This window comes from Hipposideros armiger, unplaced genomic scaffold (assembly GCF_001890085.2).
Source record: "Hipposideros armiger isolate ML-2016 unplaced genomic scaffold, ASM189008v1 scaffold_111, whole genome shotgun sequence".
NCBI classification, from domain to species: domain Eukaryota; kingdom Metazoa; phylum Chordata; class Mammalia; order Chiroptera; family Hipposideridae; genus Hipposideros; species Hipposideros armiger.
This window is the reverse complement of record NW_017731461.1, coordinates 3,099,175-3,122,586: the sequence shown is the minus strand read 5'-3', so window position 1 is coordinate 3,122,586 and position 23,412 is coordinate 3,099,175. Positions and strand designations below refer to the sequence as shown.

The 23,412-nt window shown below is 45.8% G+C and overlaps 1 long non-coding RNA gene across 3 annotated transcripts; it reads left to right on the top strand.

Annotated features, from left to right (window-relative positions):
* The first annotated feature begins 7,490 nt into the window (after positions 1-7,490).
* Positions 7,491-23,205, top strand: LOC109385320 (uncharacterized). 3 transcript variants are annotated; one of them, XR_002124593.1, is made up of 3 exons: positions 7,491-7,845; positions 10,025-10,095; positions 19,919-23,205. It is a non-coding gene; the product is annotated as an uncharacterized LOC109385320 (long non-coding RNA). The 3 variants fall into 3 exon arrangements; XR_002124592.1 differs by lacking the exon at positions 10,025-10,095 and adding an exon at positions 8,051-8,117; XR_002124591.1 differs by lacking the exon at positions 10,025-10,095.
* The last annotated feature ends 207 nt before the right edge of the window (positions 23,206-23,412 follow it).

Genomic DNA, 23,412 nt, shown 5'->3' with positions numbered 1-23,412 from the left:
GGAGCTTAACTTAATATCCTGCACAAAGCTTTATTTCCAGAGGATGTATTAATGGGGGAATATTTTCCAGACAGACATAAGGAATTTCAGAAGATAGTTTGGGCTCTCTTATAGCACATGCACTTGGCTAGCTCCTTGAGTCACCATATCTGATCTCTCTCTCTCTCTCTCTCTTTTTTTTTTAGCTTTCTCTGATAGGTCCTAGGGATTTTTTACGCATTGCATTGAAAGTCTGGGGTGGGCACGTTTCCATCTTACCCTTTTGTGATCATCTTGATCCTTTGCCCCTTGCCCCACACTGAACAAAGCACTACTTCCAAGTCATAAGAAAAAGGGAGATTCAAGTGTCAAACAATAATAGCAAGATATTATCAATGTAGGCCTGTGATTGTGTCATATAAAAAATAAAATACACACCAGTTAATCAAAGCACTACAGACACTTTTAAGTAATCCCACTTTGGCTTTGCATAACTCCATATACCGCCGGCAGCGCTCTTGTCTACCACCAGAGACCATAATATACATCAAAAATTCTCCTTTAAATTTATTTTCAGTAAAGATTGGTCTTTTGAACTGCGGCAGTGGAGGCTTAAGGGTACAAAATCTCTCTTGCCTTTTTCTCTTTCTGTCTCCCCTGTCTTTCTCTTTGGTAGGGCGGCAACTCTGGGGTGGGGGATGAGAGCAGCAGTGGGTTCCACACATCTTGTCGAACCTCCTGTCCTTTGCATGGATCAGTTCCTCTCGTGTGCCACTTGATTAAGACATTAAAGCAGGAAGGTGAGGGAAGGTTGAGCTGCAGCAAGAGGGAGTGAGAAACAATTCCCCTCCATTCGTCTTGGATAAAGGCTCCAATTGCTGGGTCCAAAATGGTACTGGGCTATCATAGTTATGATGGTGCATTAGTGCTTTCTCAGAACCCCAGTTTTGTGGGAGGCACAAAGCTGTGCACCTAGGGGTATTGATGACACCCACACACTAAAAGGATATCGAAAAGGACCGCCTTCCCAGTTTGTTAGGAGAGACAGTACATTCTAGTGGCTAAAGCTTAGTCCAATGAATTGAAATTTATTGCTTAATAGCTGTGTCACCTGATGTCAGTTTTCATTTTTGTTTTTACTGTGGTAAATACATAACATAAAATTTACTACTTTAGGTATACAGTTCAGTGGCATGAAGTACATTCACAGTGTTGTGCTACCATCACCACCATCTGGCTTCAGAACTTTCTCATCTTCCCAAACTGAAACTATATACACATTAAATACTAACTTCCTATTCCTCGCTTCCCCCAGCCCCTGGAAACTAACATTCTACCTTCTCTCGCTATGTATTTGACTACTCTGGGTACCTCATATAAGTGGAATCGTACAGCATTTCTCTTTTGTGACTGGCTTAATTCACTTAGCATAATGTCTTCAAGGTACATCCATGTTGTGGCAATGTATCCCTAAGGTCAGTTTTTATTCTAAGTATACTGAGAGTTGCCAGCTCATCTACTCTGCTTCCTGGCCTTTCCTCAAGTGAAGAGTGGGTTGATGAAACTTATTGGAGGCAAGATTAGACTATACCCATCTACTCTTAGAGCTAGAAGGGATCTCCCACATCATCTGGCTCTAACTCCCAGCAGCGGAGGACATGCTCACTGTCACCTCTGAGTGAGAAGGTGAGCTGATAAGAGTAGTGACCCTCCATATTTTAGAAGTAACTTACATATTTCTCAAGATGTTTGTATCCATTTTCTCACTTGATCATAACAATTCTAATATAGTTCCAGGCAGGTCTTATTTTCCCCATTTTACTGAGCGTGAAACCAAAACCCAGAAGGTGAAGTTGAATTTCCTCCTGGCTCATTGTGTGGAAGCTCTTGTTTCCAGTCTCCTGTCTCTTCTACAATATGCACCACACTGCCTCCATGGTGACCCAGGTTTTTAGGCCTGTTTTTATTTCATTCCTTAGCCAAGGTTCAGTTACTTCTTTCCTATCTTCTTGGGGTTATCGCCTCAGAGTCCCAAGTCAGCTATTTGAACCTCTTAGATCATGTCTCAGAAAAAGAAAGGGGCTAGCAGGCACTGTCAGATAGGAGCTGGGGTGAGGTAAAAGCTCAGAGCAAAGGGACACATTGCACTCAAAAAGATTCCACAGCTTCATCAATGCTTCCGTCTTGTGAGTCGAGAGATTCTTTCTAGCATCTGGCCTTAGTCCTTCCACAATTACAATAATTTTCTTCTGTCTTGTCCTGAGATCAGTGGGAACAGAGATCAGGTGCTATGGTCATTTATGCTCTAAGAGACAAATTTCTCACTCTTCCTCCTTTGCCCTTTGCTGAATCTCCTAATCCTGAGTTTCCTTGGGAAAGACAGGAATCCACAGAGATTTTTCTTATCTCCTCTATTGGCAGCCCCAGCTGGGGTGTGAGTGCTATGAAGGTCATCCCAAGGGCTTTCTCCCCAGAGGTCTCCCAAGTGTTGCGTGAAATTTCAGAAGCACAAGTTGTCTTCCATTTGCCAGCTCCAGGGGTCAGGTGTCCCCAGATGGTGTAGGATGGGTGAGGCCAAAGGGCAAGGGAAGTATGTCGACTGGAACATGAGAAGAGTATAAATAAGGACTGTTCTGTTTGCTGTCCATGTCTTTCTTTTGATCTCCTAAAAGGAACACAGCCCTACAATAAATACTCCAGACTTATATAAATAAGCGCCAGCCTTCAACCACCTCATTAGTTAGCCCCCGGGATTCCTAAGAACGAAGACACAGGCCTATTCCCTGAAAAGGTGTCATGGTGAAGAACTAAAGGTGTCGCCATAACCTTCAGTGAAGGTAGTGAGACGACGGAGTGAGCAGTGAAATGGTGTTGGGGTGGGAGGGGAAAATGGGGGTAAACACTATAGAATCTGCTTCTCTGGGGACAGGAGCGCTTAGGAGAAATGCTGGTTTCTGCAGGCTGAGGGAGGGGGCAGCAGTGTAGAAGTGGGAACAGATGAAATCATCTGAGTTGGGCTCGAGCAGCCAGAAGACGCTTTGGAAGCCCAGGTCTGAGCCGCTGGAGCTTCCGTTTTAGCTGCTCCAGCTGCACATTCCTAAAAAGCCAGCACTGTGTGAAGCATCGCCCAGCTCAGACATGAGTCACGCCAGCTTATTTTAAGGGCTGACCTCTTCCCGTGAAGGGAATCCAGGCTGGAGAGCCACGTGCTGGAAGGCGACCATGGACCGGGGCCAAGGGAAACAGAGGCCCCCTACAGCTTCCTGACAACCTCCTTCCCAGAAGCCCAGTGTGAGCAGAGGCCGGAACAGCTGTCAGCACTCACACCCCTCAGCCTCATGGGGGCAGGAACAGTGGGATGTGCAGCACGAGTGGCCGTTGTGCCTGCTGAAGGCTCAGGAAAGGGGCGGCAAGGCAGCGGGGAGAGGCCTTGCTTTCACCTCTTTCTGGGCCTTGTTTTTACGTCCACACCAAATTGTCCTGAGAGGTCACTGCAACTTGGGGGATAAAAAATGGACCGAGGGAGTACGAAAACTTGTGTTCACTCAGCCAAACGTCTTTAAGTGTGTTAATAATTCATATCCCCGTTTCCATTCACAGCCCTACTTACAAAGAGATCCCAGGGAAACCTAAAAGCTTTTCTGATTGCACAGGCTCATCCAGTATCTTCATAAAAGGTTCTCTCAACTGGCCTCTCAGAATCGACGGCATGATCGCTTATGAAGAAAAACTAATAGTTCCAGCTGGTAGTCATTGAAAAGTCACTTAATATTTCTCAGTGCAAGGAGCAATACTTAATGGGACCCAATGTTTTTTCCCTAAGCAGTTGGAAAAAAACCCTTGACATCATATTAATAATGTCAAGTTTTATTGGCTCTCTCATTTGACATGATATTAAACTTTTCAGACTCTATCTCAACTGAGGTACAAGGTTGTTAGAATGCAGACAGATTGGAGCACTACAGAATGTGGCAGCATAGAAATGCCTGTGCAGGTGAGTGGAGAGAGGCCAGAAGGAGTGAGACATGGGGTTCAATAGGCAAATCCCGCTTTGTGGAAAACCTCTGAGTACCTTGCCCCCTGCCCTGTGCTGTCTTCTTTCTGACACTGAAGGAGGCAGACATCTCAGGGCAGGATGGGGGTTCAGAACTATATGGCATTGGGCTGCTCATTTGTCCTTTGCAAGTCTACTTCTCTGGATAAAGTGACAAGACCAACATTAAGACACATAACAGCGTCTGTGGAGAAGCACAAGCACAGCTTAGCTCCATGGCACTTCCTTGGGACAAGACACTCTCGGCTTTCCAATCATCACAATGCCCAATAATAGCTAATATTACTGGTGCTACCACCTGGCTGACACTGTTCTAAGGGCTTTACCATATTAATCCTTCTTGGTTCCTCACAACAACTGCATTAAGTTAGATGCTATTTTTGTCCCCATTGTTCCCATTTTTAAGATACAAAGCTGAAGGAAGAGTTGCCAAAAATCTCATGGCCAGTAAGTAACACACCCGGGAATCCTGTCCAAGTAGGCTGCCGTTTGACACCCCATGCTTGTCACTCTTCAACACAATGGGACCCACTCTGGAAATGCCACGTGTCACATCTGCAAAGGCTAGGGCCCCCAGTCTGGCCTCTAGACCTCTCCCTAGCCCCAGCACGCCTCCTCTTCCCACCATTTCACTGTGGGAGCCTGACATGAAAGCAAGCCGGAGGTTTCCAGCAGGCAGGCAGCATTGACTTCGCCTGTCAAGCGCAAAACCATAAATAACATATTTTAAGCAAAAAACACCCCGGCAACCCAATAATGCATGTCTAAAGCCATTTTGATGTTGGAGAGATACAGTAATACTTTTATGCTTTGTTTAAAGAAATTGTTTCCAGCATATTTGTAGTGAAATCACTCCAAAGAGTTTATTTTGGATGATTGATTTATAGGAATCTGGCTCACACGCCCAGAGGATGACACTTAAATCATATCTTCTTTTCATTTATAATAAGGAACAAAACGATCATATTTTGACAAGTCTGATCATTTTGGGGCTTGAGCAGATTTCCTCGGTGGGCTCAGTCTATAGCTCGCGGAACTGAGAGAATATTATTACGTCTCATTAAAATCAGCTGCAGCTGCTTCGGCTGGCTGTCCCAAAGAAAACAAAGCTATTGGCGGTTTATTCTGGAGTCATCTACCTACTGATTTTTAAGAAGGGGATATATCTTTAATTGTGATTGTCAAAGCCCATCTTCCTTGGGTTTAAATTTAGAGCACACCCTTAAAGACAACCCTAACCCTCCCCCACAATGGGCCAACTCACAGTCTTTCTGTGTCCTACCCCCCCCTGACGCTGCTGCAGGCTCTGACCTGCTGACCCTCTGACCCCACAGAGGCCACTTTGAACTCCCAGGCCTAGTGGGAATCTTAACTGCCCAGGTGGTGGCAAGCGTAGCATTTGCTGCTTTGGTGCCTGCCCTCTCATTAAACCCAACAGTGGGTTTTGTAGTCCTCATTTGTTTCCAGATTCGCAGCTGGGACAGAAGCTGCCAGCACAACATTCCAAAATCTGAGCTGCCGCATCTATATTTATTCTCAGCTACCTCAGCTGGCCTTTGGGTCATGCTGAGTGACCCTGCCTGGGAGGGCCTGCGTTTTCCTCTCATGTTCCTACCAACTCTGACGGGCTTCCTCTTCTGCTCTCCCTCTCTCGCAGGGGCCCGCCCTCCGCCACTCCCGCTTCTTGGGGAGAAGAGAGTTCAGTCTGTGACAGCCACACAGTGAGAAGACCAGGAAAGTTCTCCTGGAACAAAACCTCACCAAGTTCTCAGGGTCCGTGGCGGTCTGTGTAAGAGTAGTCCAGCTAAAGATCTTCCTTCTCTCATCTCCCGCTTTCATCTTTCCAAATCCCCTCCCCTTGACTTATCTTTCTTTTCCCTCTGCCCCCAGCCCCCCCTCCTCTTTCTAGTCACCATCAAGAACAGCCAATTTAGTGAGTAGCCATACATCTCCAGCGAAGGCCCTGGGATCAGTGGCTAAAGGGAATGGCACAGCCCCAAGGGAAAATCAAAGACGAAATGAGCATTTGGATCATGCTGAAACTGAAGCTGAGTGCCCTCGCTGCATTAACCATGTGCCACATTGTCACCCTGCTCTACATTCTCCACTGAGCTAGAACCCAGCCCTGAATCCTCCTGGCTTTGACATACTATGCACTATGACACTGACCTATTCCCCAGCCTGCAAATGGCCCAGACAGAGCCCTGGTCTGGTCTGGCTCAGGTACAACTGAAGGCCAGGGGAGCATCAACCTTCAGTCACACGCCTTTGGCAAGACACTCCAGGCAGTGGGTAATGATCCTCATTTCGTGTCAAGTGCTCGATACCTGCATCAAATGTTTAAAATCCTACACAGGCTGCTGGCCTCTATTTGATTGTTTTAAAATGCGAGTTATTGACCTTGGGCAAGTCATTAGGTTTCTCTGAGCTTCAATATTCCATACCTAAAACTTGGAGCTCATAATGGCTTCCTATCTATGAGAATCGCATTACTTTATATATGTAAAAGTGCTATGTAAATTGTAAAATGCTGAATTAATATAAAAACAGTTAAGAAAGGCTGGACTGGATTGAGCAGTCATGATGTGCTGACCATTATGTCATGTGCACTTACTCATTTAATCCTCACAATAATCCATGTGAGGTTGACACCATTATTTTCCCCTTGCTTACAGATGAGGACATTGAGGAGCTCAGAGGGATTAAGGGAAGCCCACAGCTCCTGAGTGACACAGCTGGGATTCCAACCAGGACACAGGTGGGATTCCAACCACTAGTAATAGTGGATTACCACTACTGCTGTAGTAATCCATATTACTACTGTAGTAATCCACATTACTGTAGTAATGGATTATTATTATTGCTAGTATTTTTATTGTTATCATATATATCACACTTCCTACCATTCTGCAGTACCCATTGCAGATGGAGAAGCAGTCTACTCTCCTAGCTTTGCACACAAACACAACTATTGATTTATTACCATATCAAATAGTTTCCCCTCCCAAGAATCCCCCTAGGCAGTTAGATATACCTGGGCCTCTTTGCTATTCCATTTGTACCAGTTTTCCATTGAGCTGAGTGAGTAGGCCAGTATCTATTTGCAAGGCTGGCTGTAAAGGTTTGACGGCAGAGGCGCTTGGACGTATCTTATTCCCCCAGCCTCTGTGGACCCCAATCTTTCACCCGTTTCCTTTGGAACACATCTGTGGGAACAACCTCACTGGGAGGAATAAGTTACTGTCTCCAAGAGCCAGCGCAGGACTGGGGAGAGCTCCAGGTAGAGGAGAAAAGAGGCCGCTATACGTGCAAACCCCTTTGATAGAGCCAATGAGAGATCTTTCCAGAGGATTACAGTGACATGACACTTAGCCTTCCTCTCCTCACAGGCATGAGTTTGGAATAATTACCTAGGGCAGACTCACTCAAAGAGGCAGTAAGCTGGCTAAGGCTCTTAGAAGGCAGTCCTGATGACATTGTTATATATCCATCCCAAGGCTCAGGACATGGCAGGGTCGGGTATTAGCTGATTATCTGATTCTGTCAGCAGAGAGCTTTCAGCAAGTCCAAAGAGCCTGCCCCTAGATTTCCTCAGGGAAAGACTCAGCTTAGACACCTACAGTGGGGTCCTTGTGTGGAGCTCTGCCCCTGGAAAGGATCCTGCGTACTGATACTGCCAGTATGTATTCACAGGTGGGGGCGGAAGCGCGAAACCGTCTTCCAGGCCTCACGGTGCCACAGGGTTCCGGGAGTTTAGGTGACTGATGCTGGCTTCCCTCTCTCCGGAACTGGAGCCACAGATTCTCTCTCCTGTAAGTAAGAACCTTTCACGTACACTCAGATACTGGTTTCAGCTGTTGCAAGTTTTTTACCTGCAGCCTTGCTGGGGGCCTTTGAAGGGGATGGTGAATAGTTGGATAGGAGGAAGTGCGGAAGAGCCATTTCTGTGACAGCGCTCAAGGTCCAAGGCAGAACGACGTGTAGGTGGGCATGAGTGGCTATTTTTTTTCCAATCAGGAGAGGCTCAAATGGCAGCAGGAGGGACTACACTTAGCTGTAAAGGAGAACTCACTTGGTTTTGAAGGTAAGCCAGGATGCTTCTAATAATTGTGTTACAATAACTACATTTTATTATTTACTACATTTATTGTTTTAAGAACATTCTTGTATTATCTCATTTAATCCCTCCAACTACCCTATGAGAGAGGTGTGATCATTAGGTTTCCATTTTATAGCTGTGAAAGCTGAGGTTCAGATAAGTTAAATAACTTACCCAAGGTCAGCAGCTAGAAAGGGATGGAGCCAGAAGTTAGACCCAGGCAATCTGAGGCCACAGCCTGGGCTCCTAATGGCCACTTTCCAGCTGCCTCTCTGGAAAGAGGTAAGAAATGCTGGAGATAGCTCTATCTGGCTGGGCTGGGCACACACCCGGGAGACCAAGAGGTAAATAAGTGAGAGGATTTTGTGGGTTTGTGAATTTCAGAAGAGTAAGGATTCTCAGAGACTGTTTCTCTGTGCTCTACTCCTTCCAGGATCTGGGGGGAGGGTGGGAGTGAGACTGAGGGATCTTTGTGGGGGCTAAGTCTTGCCCAGGGTGCTTCTGCCCTCATCTGCTTTGCTCTCAGCACAGTTGCCTGACTTGTACCTGTTGAGTTAGGTCACCAACTGCCAAGTGGGACCAAGGAGTCAGTCACCTTTTCCATCCATCTTCTGTCCTGATCTGAGTTATCTCACACAAGTGGTGCCCTTGGACCCCGCAGTGCTGGACCTCCCAGTCTCCTTTGCAGCTCAGTGGGTTTTTATCTGGCCCACAGGGCTTCGTCAGTTTCAAGAACCCCCTGACCTTTTAATAAACATTTCTTATGCTATCAGAATATTTCCTAAGTCATTCCCTTCTGTCCCTGAAAAATCTAAATCCTATTTAAGTTAATGCCCTTCATTTTCATTTATAAAGACAGATACAAAATAATTATTTCCTATCTCCGTGGCTTTCTTATCTCTCGTCCTAATAATGCCTTTGGCAGATGAACATTTCCCATCAGTTGAAACAGAGTGTTTGTTTTTTGTTCTTTAAAGAAGAAAAATAAAATGCTTTCTTGGGCTTTGTCTCATCTGTCTTTTCTCTTTCAGCCTTGCTCGGCCCCCTTCCTCTCTTCCTATCTGCCTCCCTGCCTGGGTGTCTCTCTCCCTCTCCTGGCCCTTGCCAGCCAGGCCGGGCCCCTCTCATTTTTCGGCTGGTGCAGCAGTCTTTCTGCAGCCTCACATCTGAATTTCATCAGCCCCTGAGCCTCCTTTGAGCTCAAGTCCCCCCAGCTAGTAAAATTGGTTTGGATGAGCAGACACAGTCTCAAAAAGAAACATTCTTTGGTTTCCTCTCATGAAAACTAGTGAGCAGAGAATTCACAGTTCTCTTCTCCAGGCATCTCTTTGAAGTGTTTGATTGAAAAGGGAAGGGATGAAAAGGGATGGGGGGTGGGTAGTGGTGGGCATAAGGATTCCAGGTCTAAGTAGCACCTCTGAAAGCAGAGACCCAGACTTCTGGAGACCTTCTCTGTTCCTTGGGTCAGAGCAACATTGACTGTTATTTTTGGCTGTTCTGTACCCAATCCAGTTTTTACCCTCTCTTTCATTTTGAAATAAAACTCAACACACAATTTAAATCCAGGGTTTGGAAGAAAGTCATTAATGAAAGCAGGCTGATTTTAAGGGGATCCGTTCAGTTCTCAGCCAAGTTGTTCAAACCCAACCTTGGCACTTCCCAGGTGCTTCTACATGCCAGCCACATCAGTAATGGCATTTACTGCTCACGACCACCCCCGTAAACTAGGTGCTATTGCTTCCCTGTTTTACCCATGGGGAAACCAAGGCTTGGAGAGACTAAGTAACTTGGTCATGGCGCTCAGCCAGCAACGTTATAGCCAGGCTAGAACCCACGTCTGCCGAACTCCACAGCCTGTCCTCCCAACTCGTGTATATTCTCTCCTCGCCTAGGCCTTCAAGAGAAAAACATTTCTGCTACTCTTCAAGGCCAAGAAGAAACTCTGAAGAGCTCTTTTGTGAAGGTATCTAACGGGTGAACCCTGATCTATTTTATCATTCATAGGGAATAAGGGTTACGAGACACAGAGAGGAAACCGCAAGAGAAAAATGTCTGAAAGTGTGGTTCTAGGGAGAGGTCAAGGCCTCATTGGATGGGCCCCTTGGACTTAATCTAAATCAAATCCCTTCATATTATAGTCAAGGAAACTGATGTCTGGGAAGACATGGGTCTACACCTTGCCTACACTTGGCTCAGCAGCTGAAACACACTGATCTAGTCACAGCCCCAGAGAGCTCCACTTCGTCTCCTGGAAGGACACGTGGAAGCCATGTGGGGATCTGCCGAGGGAGGCAGGGAATTGGGTACCTCCCTCTGTAAGACCCAGACTTGGGGCTCAGGGAGGCTAGCAGTGGTCAGAAGCCTTCGGATAAAGAAGGAGTAGTCATGAGGTCAACACTCCTGTACAACAAAACTCTGAAAGGGGCAAGTGACCCTGAGGCCCCAAATCCTAAGAGCAGTGTCCACTTTTGGTCAGTGGCTAGGGCAGACCAAGTGATGCTGTCTCTTTTCTGACTCCCTGGAAGGTCCTAGGGACCAGCGATCTGGTTGCCCATGTTACTGGACTCAGTGGCAGTTCAGGTCAGAGGGCAGGAAGGATACTGTCATCAAGGACGATACCATAGCTGAAGACTATTTACAAAGCAGTGTCAATCGAACAACTGTTTCACAGAATGGGTCACCTGAACTCGAACCCTAGCCAGTTGCGATAACATCTTCCAGTTGATGTTTGAAAGATGATAACAGGCCTTCCTGTCTCCTTGTCTCATGATGTTACCACTGGAACAATTTTCTTGCTCCTAGGAAGTACTTCTAAAAATAGACACGTATAAGTAGCAGAGAAGCATATGAAACCACCAGTATAACTGGTTTGAAAGGGGGCCGTGAAGGAATGGGGCTCCGGGACAAGTGTGGTTTAGGGGCTGTGTGAGTTGCTAGCGATGCGGAAGACGGTAGGTTTTGAAATGATCTGAGCATATGTTGCCTCGCTGGGGGATCCGGACCTCGGAGAAGAGGAAGAATGGAAGAAGGCTCAGGGAACAGGTGGTCAATCCTGAAATGTGGCCTCCTAAATGCAAAAGAAACTTTGCCAGTCTCACGTTGCTCCTGACAGCTGCTCTGGGGTGAAGGAAGGTGCTGCCCAGCCTACAGGAAAGGAAACATGGTCTGCGTTCTGGTCCCTGAGCTGCCTGTCTGCACTTTAGTTTCAGGTCCCATAAAATGAGGGTATGTGGCTATCCGCATTTTCCCAACTTCAGTTTATTCAAGTACAATTTTCATAAGTCTTGTCAGATCTTCAAATAGTTTTCTTTCAGTTGGCTTACTTTTAAAATGTGTTCTCACGCTAAACATACCATCCATAATACATGGGTTTGTTGTGCATGCCATATTTTTCTATGTACATGAAAATAAACAGAACTATTAATTTTCTTTAAGGCTCATCAGTGTATCACCTAAAATTGCCTTTTGTACTCCCCTCGGAGGAGCTCTGGGCTAAGTGGTGGCAGGCTCCTTTGTCACGTGGTACCATGATGTGGGGAAATACCTTCCTCGTCCCTTTCTAAGTGGAAGCAAAGATTTGCAGAAGCTCCGAGTCCCTACTGGGAAAGAGCATGTCTCACGGATGCTGAAGACAGATTTTTGAGCACAATGACAAAGTCATTGCTAATTGCAGCCAATTACTCTATCAGTTGGGACTGGTAAGGACAACTACTTCAAGTCTAGTGATGTCTGGGAAAGAATTACCATACTGGTAAATAATTTTGACTTGAATAATTTTTAATGCTAAAATTTGCTACAAGCACTTAAATAAAAAAAATAGACCAATGCCTCCATTAGAGCTTAATAAGGCAGTTTTGTAATTAATAACCCACCAGTCACACCTGTAATTTTGGGTGTGAAGAAGAAGAAACGTTAACTATGTGTTATTTTGTTTTTCTGAAGGGCAGAATTATTTTCTCTCAGCCCCCTGCGGCCCGAGAGCACCCACTGGAAGGTGTCCTAGGTTATTCCAAGCCATCCCTTATCTAAAGGAACAAAAGTTCATCAAGGTTGACTGCACTGTGCATTTCTAGCTAGGCCTCTAATTCCTTCTGTGTCTTTTCCTGACCATGAGAGAGTGATTGATTTATTTTCCTTTTACTGTGCCTCAGTTTCATCATCTGTTAAATTAATACAAAGTGAAATGGCCTGAGAAGTGTTATGCTTAAGCACTGTGTGTGTGTGTGTGTGTGTGTGTGTGTGTGTGTGTGTGTGTGTGTACGCACGCGCGCGCGCACATGCCCGTGTGCTGTAAGCTGCTGTTGCATGTTTAAACAAATACTGACACTAAATTGCTTGGAATAATTTTATTAATACATCATTGTATTTATTCTCATTCATTAAGTACCTATTAAACACTCATTCATCACTCATTCTATCCATCTTTCCGTTGATGTACACTTTCAACAAGTATTTATTCAGTATCACTGTGTGTTGTATCCTGAGGGAGATACAAAACCAGTATAAGAGAGCATTCCCACCTTCCAAAACCTAGGAATCTGTTTATTAAAAAAGATATTGACAAATGATAACAAAACCACCTAGCAGGAGCCAATGATATCATGAATGATACAGAGGGTAAGCATTCTAAGAAGTAAATATTTTAAGAATTCAGAGAAAGAGAGAGAGAGATATTTGTAGGGTGGTAGATTCAAAAAAGTATTTGAGGAGGAGGGGAGACTTGAGAAGAGTATTAAAGCATGAATTGCATTCGGGTTGGCAGAGAAGATAGTAAAGGGTAAGAATCGAGCATTATAGATAATTAGCTCTGCCATCTACTTGCTGTGGGACTTTTGGCAAATCTCTTAACCTCTCTGGTCCTCAGTGTTTTCCTCTGTAAAATGGGGAATTGGACTGGTTGCTCTAAAATTTTACGATCCAGTGAAAATCTAGACGGAGGGGAAGATCATGAGTGATCTCAGTCTGGAGGCAGGGGAATGGCTGAATGACCTTTGAAAGACCTTGCTTGATTTGCAGACTGACTGCTCTGCAGTAGAGAGAACGGGCTCTGTTTGAACTGAGGGCCATAGCCTAGAGGTCTGATCAGAATTCGCTGTCCCTGGACTAGAAGAAACACAGCCTCATGATCTTGCCAACAACCGCCTGTGGCAAATTCAGTACCCTGCTTGATGCAGCATTTGGAGGAAATTTTTCCATGAAAACAAAAGTTTTAGCTTAATCATTCAGCACACACATGCATTTAAAAATACTGTCCGCTCTCTAACTAGCTGTCTTTTAAACAAAGCTTCTTGGCTTCCTAGCAGCCTGGCCTCCATAGTCTAAAGCTTCCTTATGAAGAACTCAGGGCCAGGCATAATCCCAGCTGTCCCTGGGCTTAGAGAGAAGTTTCCCCAGGCAAAATGAGGTGTCTAAAGTGTATTTCCACAGAGAAATGAGAAAGGCACATCCAGGGTCCCTAGGGACTGGTGCAGGCAGAGTGTGGATGGGAGTGAAACAATAAGACAAAGTCATTTGGCCTAAGTGTAGATGGTGAGTTTCAGGGCATTAGAGAAGTCTTTTTCCACACTGCCTCTTGATCCAATTTTATTTACCTGGTCACCTAATATCTATTCATTTCATCATCCATCTAACATAAATTCATTGCCTAGTCTGTTCCCTACACTGTTCTAGCTCCTGAGATCCCTGTGAATAGAGAAGAATCAGTGTAGGACTCTGTTCAGGGGAAAATAGGAATTTCTCTTGCAGCCTAGTAGAGACCTTGCAATCAATTTCTGCCTTGCCCAAATTTAATATCTTTGATTTTTTTTTCTAGTTGCATGGCATTTGGTGGGGGGAAGGGGGGAGACGTTGGCTCATTTGATGAAGGTTATCCACCTCAAGGAGGGGTCAGTCTCATCTCCCAGAGAGCAGAACTACGTCTATATCACTCACTTCATACACAGTTCAGCCCAGCACTAGACTAGCAGAAGCCCAATGACTGAATGACTCGATGATGAAAACGCTATTTATCAAAACAGCAGCTCACTTAGATGCCAGAGTTACAGCATTTAACGCAGTTACCAGCCCACCTTTGTCCCCTTAATATTCTAGCCTGCTTCCCCAGCCACCTTGCTGAGATGCCAGGAATGGCAACATCAAAAGAAAGAGAGAATGCCTGAAGTTGGAATTGTGAATCATTCTGCAGTGAAGTGAGAGAGTTGAAAGGGATTACCACTTGGCCTGTGAACCTGCTGGAGGGTCTTTCCACCACTGCTCACCTTTTCTGGAGAGCTGCCTTTTTCCCACTGGGATGAAGGCATGGACTGAATGGTGGTGGTGGTTGATAGGAAGGGGGCAGGGGGTGCTGAGGTGGGGTGAAGCGGTGGTGAAGAATGGGGTTGGCAGCTGTCTCCAACCTTGGGCCACAGAAAATAGTTCAAGATTACCAATCATTAGGCTTCCGTAACTGGAACAGAAGATGATGAGAGGAAAGTTAACAAGCATTTAGGTAGATATCTGGTAGGACTTCCTGATTATTAAGGTCCCAAAGGAGACTGAGGAGTTATTAAATTAACCATGGCCTTTGGTTTCTTTATCTATTAAATTGGGATAAGAATACCTATCTTGAAGGCATTTATGATGATGAGATTTAAAGAGATAATGTATATAAAGGCACCTAGCACACTGATTGGTACATAATAATCACTTAATATTTGTTGCTGGAATCTGAACCTGAATCCTAGAGAGGGGAAAAGGCTTCACAGAGAAGGTGGCCTCTAAGCCGGGCTATGTAAACTCCTAAGGATATTTTGGCCAATAGAGTGCTGCCTTTCAATCATATCCCTCATGGACAGCCCATCCTGCAAATGGCTCTTCTGATATTGACTTTAAAAATGAAATGATTATCCTGAGCCCCTTTTGGAAACATAAAAAATATAGTGCAAAGAGATCACTGCCTTCCTCAGATTACATGATTTGCTCATTCCAAGAGCCAGGGGGTCTCATGGGCCACTGGCACCGAGCCTTGGACATGAGCTATGGTTCCAGAGCCAGCGGGAGAAAATAAAAGCCCAGCATTTTGTCAATAAGTGTCTCAACTCTGTATTGCTAAGCTTATTCTTTCTAATTTCCCATTCCTTTCTTACATCAAAAGGTGAGAGTCTCACTAAGGACAAAATAGTAGAGAATAGGCTGATACTACAAGAATGAGGCTATAAGATAGACATTGGAAAGAACTTCCAAGTAGAAAAGAAGTGATTAAAATTGGAATGAATAGCCAGAGGCAGTCCTAGATTCTTTTTCAGGCACCCCCAAGAATGGGAGAGGCCACCAACTATAGTAAGTCCTCACTGAATGTTGTCCATAGGTTCTGCGACTTAAGGGAAATGATATATAATGAAACCCATTTTACCATAGGCTAATTGATATAAATAAGAGTTAAGTTCCTATGGCATCTCATCAACTTTACAATGAATTTGAATGAAATGATGTTATTCGCGGACCTGCTGTACTATCTAATTCAGGAACATCATAATATCACCTTGTAAGGTTTCTTCCAGGTTCTCCAGAGACGAGGCTGGGAAGCAGCTGTCATGGTTACCTTACGAAGCTGCTGAGTGGGGCTGGGGTCAGAGGCAGTCCCTTAAAAGGGTACGCTTTATTTCTGCTGCCATTTGGTAAAGGAAGGCAGTGGGCTGGGAGATTCATTTGACAAGTGGGGTCAGGAAAATGGCAGTTGTTGATCCCAGGTGGCCAGAAAGACTCCCGGTGAAGGTAAACATAAGTGGAGGTAGATGGAGAGGTGAGGGTTCACTCCATTAGAAGGCTGTCAAGGCCAGCTGAGTTCTGGAGTGTCTGGAGAGAGGGATGCATGTGTGATTGGCCTCAGTCTCAGGATGAGGAAGTGGGGTGAGGGGCAAAGGACAAGAGCAGCAGGATGGAGGAGGAGTCCCCAACAAGAGTGATAAAGGGGCATCTCTAGCCCAGGCACTATTTCTGTTTGAAGCATGGATGCTGCTAGCTTTGGGCAGGTATGCCTTGTGCTGCAATTGTGCCAAATGGAGTCGAGTGGTTGGCTAAAAAAAAACCCCTCCACTTACTCATTTGCATGTGGGTTTGCATCTCATTTGCATGCTATTTACTTAATGTCATATGCATACTACTTCCCTGCTCCTGCTTATTCTCCTCCCCAGCTCCACCAAACTCCTTCATCTTCTTCCTTTCTCAACACCTCTGCCCCCATATTTTTTTCTCCCCAGTTTCTGTTCTTCTTCCTCCAAAGCAGTAAAAAGAGCACACAGGTTTTGTACCTGGGTAGAGTTGCACTGTAACCTAACGTCCTCTAATTGTCTATCTTTGGAGCTTCAGCAAATCTGAAATCTCTCTTACTCTTGTCTATAAAATGGGAGTAGTAGTACCTATGTCTCAGAGTCATTGCAAAGAATAAATTAGTCAGCAAAAAAAGCACCTGGCTCTACAGTAGGAACACAATGAGGTAAACCACCCTGGTCTCAATTCTCTCTTGATGCCTTCCACATCAATTCAGGAAAACTTTAAGGCTCTGGAGTCCCTACTTGGTACTTTCCTTGGAATTCATGAATAAGCCAGTTGCTTCTTCAAATTCTCCTCTTTCTTGGTCATGTGTCCAAACTGCATTCTCCTCCCAGGACAAAGGGAGAAGAAACTGTCAGCACCGGTGTTCCTCTGGTATTTTCCAGCATCCTCTAACTGAAAGCTTCTCTCATTCATCTTCCCCAGCTCCCAAAGCCTGAGGATGCCTGGCTTGCTAATCTCCAGGTGGGCTGGCTTCCTCTGCAGCCCCTTTCCCAGGCTTTCAATCAGCCTGATCTCCAAATCCCTGTCTTGATTTGTGTCCCTAATAGCCCACCTGTCCCGGACTGCCAAAGATGCTTGGGTCAGCTTCTGAGAACCCCTCCCCTTTTTCTCCAAACAGCATCCTGGCTTCTCTCCAGGCATTAGATTCAGAGTTTAGTCGTATATTTTGAGAGATGCATAGTGAGAAAAAAATAAAAACTAGTAAATCTCCACTCTGCATCCTGAGAGTCACTCCTCATCACTTTTGGTCAGGCATTTTTGTTTTCTCTTTTTCTCTGAAGCAAGGGCAAGGGATCACATTATAAAATAATAAGCATTGCTAACCCTCGAGAAGCATTTGCTGTGTGCCAAGAACTGTTCTAAACACTTTATATATATCATCTCATCTAATCCTCATGACAATCCTGTGGAGTAGCTATCATTATTATCCCCATTTTACAGATGAGATGGAAAATTAACTTGTCCAGCTAGGGAGGGTGGAGCCGGGATCCTAATCTGTGCAGCCATTTTCTTGACGATTGGTCATAGTGGATCAACATATGGGAGATGTGAGTAGGATGGAAAGCCATTATTCTTGATGCTTTCCAAATTTGGGATAAAAAAGAGCAGACTTTTTTTATAGTGAGTGGAATTAGGTTAGACATCAGATAGAACTACCTGTTTCAAAGAATTAACAGCAGAGCCATCATTATTGTATGTATAGGATATACTGGTATAAAATGGTGGTTCTCTTCGAGTCTGCAAAAACCATGTGTCTCTAAGAATGGAGGAGTGGTGGTATCTGTTGAGAGAGAAGTTAGGGCTGGGAGTAGGCTTAAGGACTTCTGAAAGATGACCAGAGAATCAACTAGTCAATCAATGGGTTGATGAATATATGTTGAGTATTCTATAGAAGGTATTTTAATAAGGATTTGCTAAGACTCTTATGTAACAAGACTCTTCTGTGTTAGGCAGAGTGAGGCTGGGCTGGGTAACCGCCTTTGGTTCTTTCCAGGTTCAGAATATTATACAGCCTCATTGTTTGGGTAGAAAGTGGGAAGACTCCACAGCCTTTGCTTTTGTCCTCTTGTTTTTGCCATCATATGGTCCAGATCTCTGCCCATGCTTGCTCAGGTTCAACAGCTCCTGCCACAGGTCTGGACTCACTCCACACTTACTCCCAGAAGTCCTTCCCAAAGGGTTTGCCTGGAACCATGTCCCTGATCAGCAAGTCTGTGAAGAATTCTTCCTACAAGTTCCCTCCAAGGGGTCCTTTGAACCTTGTCTAGTTTGTTCCTAGGAGAGCAGAGTGTCAATTCTTCCTGACCCTGTCATCTGGTCATAAGTTTACAAGGAAGTCATTCATTCATTTAGCCATTTGTTCACGTATTCTACAAACACTTATTAATAGTCTCACATATGACAAACCCTGTGCTGGAGCCCAGGGATATAGGGACCAAAGCGTTTTGTACGCGCCTGTTCCCAAGGACCTACTGTTAGTGGGGGAGACAGACAAATCCAGAGCAGGTTGCGCATATCCCCAGATCCATTCTGGCTTGGGGGGACAAGCTAGAAAATCTGTCCCTTGATCAGGGTCCCTCATAGAGCCTGTACTTTTAGTATGGCTGCATTTGCCATCCATCATACCAATTAATTAATTAATTGCATTTTATTTTATATTCTGGGAGTTTGGGTGTTTTGAAGGCAAAAATGCAAATATATGCAAATCATCACACACATTTATGCAAAGACAACATAGAAATGTGTCCCCAGATTTCCTGGGGAAAAAATCTGGAGGTCTCAGCCGGTCTCTCAGCAGGCTGCCTGTCCCCAGGACTGTCCTATCTTCCCTTTTGTTTGGGTTCTTAATCTGTGCTGGGTTCCCCGCGTGACCACTCTGAGGTCAGTAATGCAGGTGGGCAGTCAGCAGCCTGGCTATCTATTATCCTAAGACCTCTCAGCTTCCTGAGCCACCAGAAAACTAACTCCCTGTAATCGGCTTTCATTTGAAACAATCAAGAGATTTCCTACCACTTTCCCCTAGGACCAGGTCTCACAAAACACCCAGAAGCAGAGTTTCAGGCTTGGGGCTTGGCTTGACTAAGGGACTTAATCTAGGAGGTTGGCAATATCTGCTTGTTATTGGAAAATAAATCCGAACCATTTTATTGACCATCTTCTGTATGTATGCACAGCCTTGGTTCTTGTGAGAGCTGGGAGAGGATAGTTAGGGCTGGGAGAGGACTGCAGACACTGTGGCTTTGCAAGGTAAGGCTGCCCAGTAGGTGTCACAGGAAGCCTCCTGGAAGCAGTTTTGTAGGAGAAGGGGCTCTGAGGGCAGAGGCTGACAGGGATGGCATGGGAAGAGGATCAGCTGTCAACTTGCAGAGTGTCATCAGGTAGCCTGGCTTTGCAGAGTCGATAGGAGCCTGATAAAGCAGGCTCAGGGCAGCCGGGGTTGGAAAGGACAGGGCTGGGAAGGACAGGGTTGGAAAGGACAGGTGGGAAAGAGGGCAGGGCTGAGGGGTGAGCTGGCTACCTGCTTGTGTACCCACTTTTCGCCAGGAGAGTGAGGACATGGCTCTATGGCAATAGGCACAAACAAGCTCACATGCCATCAACTTATCAAGCATGGCCAGACCCTCGTGAAGATGTGTAAACTGAAGGCTGCCTGAAGGATTCGATTTAGGCTGAAGAACTTCCAGAGGGTGGGCGTTGTGAGACACTAGAACAGGTGACTAAGAGAGGATGTGAAATCTTCCCTTGGAGAGCCTTTGAAACAAATTCGAAATCCATTTGTTGTGTGGGAGAGGAGGCACAGTTCTGTCTGGATGCAGGGGGACGGACTAGATGACTTCTGGCAGTCCAAGGAGACTAAGGATAGATCTACCCAAGTAGATACATGTACAGCGACAACCTGCCTGCCTATGTATGGCCATGCTCACGGATACAGAGTTTAGTTTTTCTTATTCTATTTTCCTCCTTCTCAACAGATCAGCTGGTCAGACCATCCCTTCCGGTCCAAATTGGAGCTCTGTTTTACACCATCACTGATTCCCTCTCCTTCTCTGTGTGGATACAGAGCGTCTCCCATCTCTGGGGGAACTTTCCTTCAGGCCAGTGGTGCTGGGCAGCCTTGTTGCCATTCTGGCCAGAGCCTGGAGCTCAGTCCTCTGGAGGGGCACAGGGCAGCGTTCTGGCAAGCAAGCATGTCAGAGCAGCTCTGGCGTTTCCCTAGAACAATTCAAATTGCTTTTTTTACACCTCACTGCACTATGCCAACCCTGATTCACATTATTTGTGCACTCGCTAAGTGTACATTATCTGATCCGTCACCCTGTAAAACGTTGCAAGAGGAATCCGTGGCTCCTGTCTGCTGCTGACTGTAGGTCAGGGACAGAAGTTTCTGTACAAATATTTTGCAAAACGGGAAGGAAGGAATAAACCCAATGCCTCCAACAATAGCCCACCATGGACATGGGCTGGGAGAGAAAGTCCATGCCTCCTGCCCCAGTAACTCAGACTCTCCTGGAAAGACAGTTCAACCAGAAAGCCCCAGAACCTTTGCTTCCCATGGCCTCCTTTTTGTGTCACATTATTTAACAAGAAGAGACAAGCAGGAGGAGAAATAAGTCTTTGAACCCAGCTATGCAGATTTCCTCTGACTGGAGCTAAGGGATTTGGAGAGAGTTGGAGGCAAGAGGTAGAGGGAGGTGGGCTTGTAAGAGTAGGCAAGACATATTCCCTCTCTGTCCTGTGTCTATCTCAGCTTCTCTGGAGGTGAATAGGGCTCCTTGTCCTGCTTAGTCCAAGGTTCTCCAAAAACTGACCAAAGACCCTGGAATCCTTCCACTCTGAGTCATCTGGGAACTTCGCTAACTGGCTGCCTGGCTCTCCTATGAACCCCTTGAGACAGCTTATCTCTAGGAAGCCAAAGTCCTCTAGAATTATTAGAAAATGGATTTGACCAGATATCATTCTGCCTTTTTGTTTTTCCCTCCTGCAATCTGGGTAAATGGGAAACTTTTTTTTTTCTTAGAGATCTTACGCTGTCCCAAATCGTCACTGGAATTCGGCAACCCATCCCATTAAAGATTGGGGTCTCATTTCTGAATGGAAAAAGCTAGGATCTTCTGAAGATTGGCTGAATGCCCTGGTCAGATTTAAAAGTAGATCCCTCTTTTAGCAGGGAGAGCTTCGTCTTCATCTTCACGTTCAAGACAAATGACTTGCTCTGCAAGAGTCCAGGTATCCTGCACCATCTCAGCTCTGCATTCAAGTCACTACATGTATATGGAGAGCACACGGGGTGCATGAACCTATCCCAGGGCCTGTGAAATGGGTGAAGCAGAGCAAGACCTGGTCCCTGCCCTGAGGTTGCTTATGATCTGGTTGGATTGACAAATAGCTGCCTTTCCCAGCGGTTCCTGATTTGGATCCAGCCCCAGGGCTCCTGAAGGGCATTTTGCAGCAGTGAAACCCAGGGGTCACCCAGCTGAGAACCACGTTTCCTTTCTGTTGGCAGGAGCCAGCAGCTTTCACATAGGAACTCATATCTCTCTGAAAGCAAGAAATCTGATGCCTCACTGACAACTCATTTTCTCAACCTTCATTCCGGGGGAAGGCGACTTTGTGTTCCAGCTGCCATATTGTAGCTGCAAATCCTGATGCACCATCAATTAAAAACAACAACAATTATGCATGGGGGGAAAAGCCACAGATAATGGGCTTCCATTAGATTAAGTAGTTATAGGCATAGAAAAGTAAAACCTATACTTCGGCTAATTAAACCCACTCACCATCTGATTAAGCTGTGTTGTGAGACCATGGAAAAGTACCAACCACTAACTGTAAGTAATCCGGCACAGATGGGGATTAATAGCATATTCCCTGGCATAGAGATAATGGATCTCCATTGAGGTTAATCAGGATCATTAATAAGCCTTGACAAGATGGACAGTACCAAACAGCTGGCACCTAATGTCAGGGTCAGGGCAGACCATGCTCCTAATAAAAATGGCTTCTCAATTCCACTCCACCTACTGAGATCAGCTGCTGAGAAGGGATGTGCTGACCTCTTGAGATGCCATCAGATTTGACATTCTACTGTAGTTCTAGACCTGCTGTCTTGACTCAAGTGACCCAACCAAAGAATATGGAGTTAGGAGCCAGCTGCCCTGCCTTGGAAGGGTCTCTGTGCCAGATCATCGTGCTTCAAGGGTAACTAGGAACCAAAGCAGTGGGTGCCCTGAGAAGGCAGCATGACCTCTAAGAGGTGGGGCTCGGGTTACCATGGGGACCAGGCCTACAGCAGGGCTTAGGTGCCAGAGTGGGGCCTTGTTGACATAGCCACAAGGATGTAGTTTTGGGGGCTGAGAATCAAGGGCAAACCCAAGAAAGAACCCCTGGGAGAAACAGCTGTGGGGTGAAAGATGAGCACGTCCACTGTATGGAGAGTGGAATGGGGATCTGAGGGGCGGGAGCTGGCTGGTCCGAGCTCTCTCAGACAGAGTGTGCCCAGCGCCCACTTAGCAGCTACTCTCCAGCCGGCTCTGTCCTTCGGAGCAGCTGGGAGGAGAGCACCCGGGCCTTGCCTTCTAATTACCACTAATTGGGTAAATGCTGAGACGATCTCTCTCCCCCTTCCCTTTCACTCCCTCCTCCCACAAACGCAACTGAGAGATGCAGAGAGGTCAAAAAGAGACTTTTCCAAATGGAGACAGGCAAGGATGACATGGTGTGAATACCAAGCAGCCACTGCCCCTGGGAAGGGAGAGAGGGACAGGGAGAAGGGAGGCTGCTGAGAGGGTGGCAGCTTCTAGGAGGCACTGAGCGAGAAGAGGGAAGAAATGGGGCAAAGGTGGGGGGCAGGCTGAGTTTCGGGAGCTCAGGTCACTTTCCCAATTCGGCTTCCTCTCTCCTCCCCTTTGGAGCAACATGGATGTCTTGTTTAGGTTTGTTTAGATTGTTTAGATGTCTTGTTTAGATTGAAGTGATGCAATCCATTTTCTGGGACTTTTTCCTTTCAGAGCCCTTGGCTCCAGATCCTGGAACTCCTGGGTTTACGTTTATGGAGTAGGTTCTTCAGATAGTCTGGATGGGAGAGGAGGGGCCAAGCTGACTCAGACTATATGCAAGGTCAAACTGACTGTGACCCTGAGGGCAAAAGCAATACTTTTTTCCTTTCTCTCCAGCTGTGGGTGGCAGCCATGTCTGTGTCTGAGACAGGCTAAGAAGCTCATGGATTTAGGTTTGAGGCAATAAATTCGTTTCAACAGAGGTTTCGTGTTTCTCTTTATTTTTATTTTGTAAAGCTTGGAGGTGAGAAGGGAATAACCACCCCATTTTATAGATGAAAAAACTGAGGCCACAAGTGATGTGGCTGGGTACCCACCCATTTCTACTTTAGAGCCAGGACAGGAATCCACAGTGGCTGAAGTTCTAGGCAATCTACTAATAATCCATAATGTTCAGAAAAATATTGTTT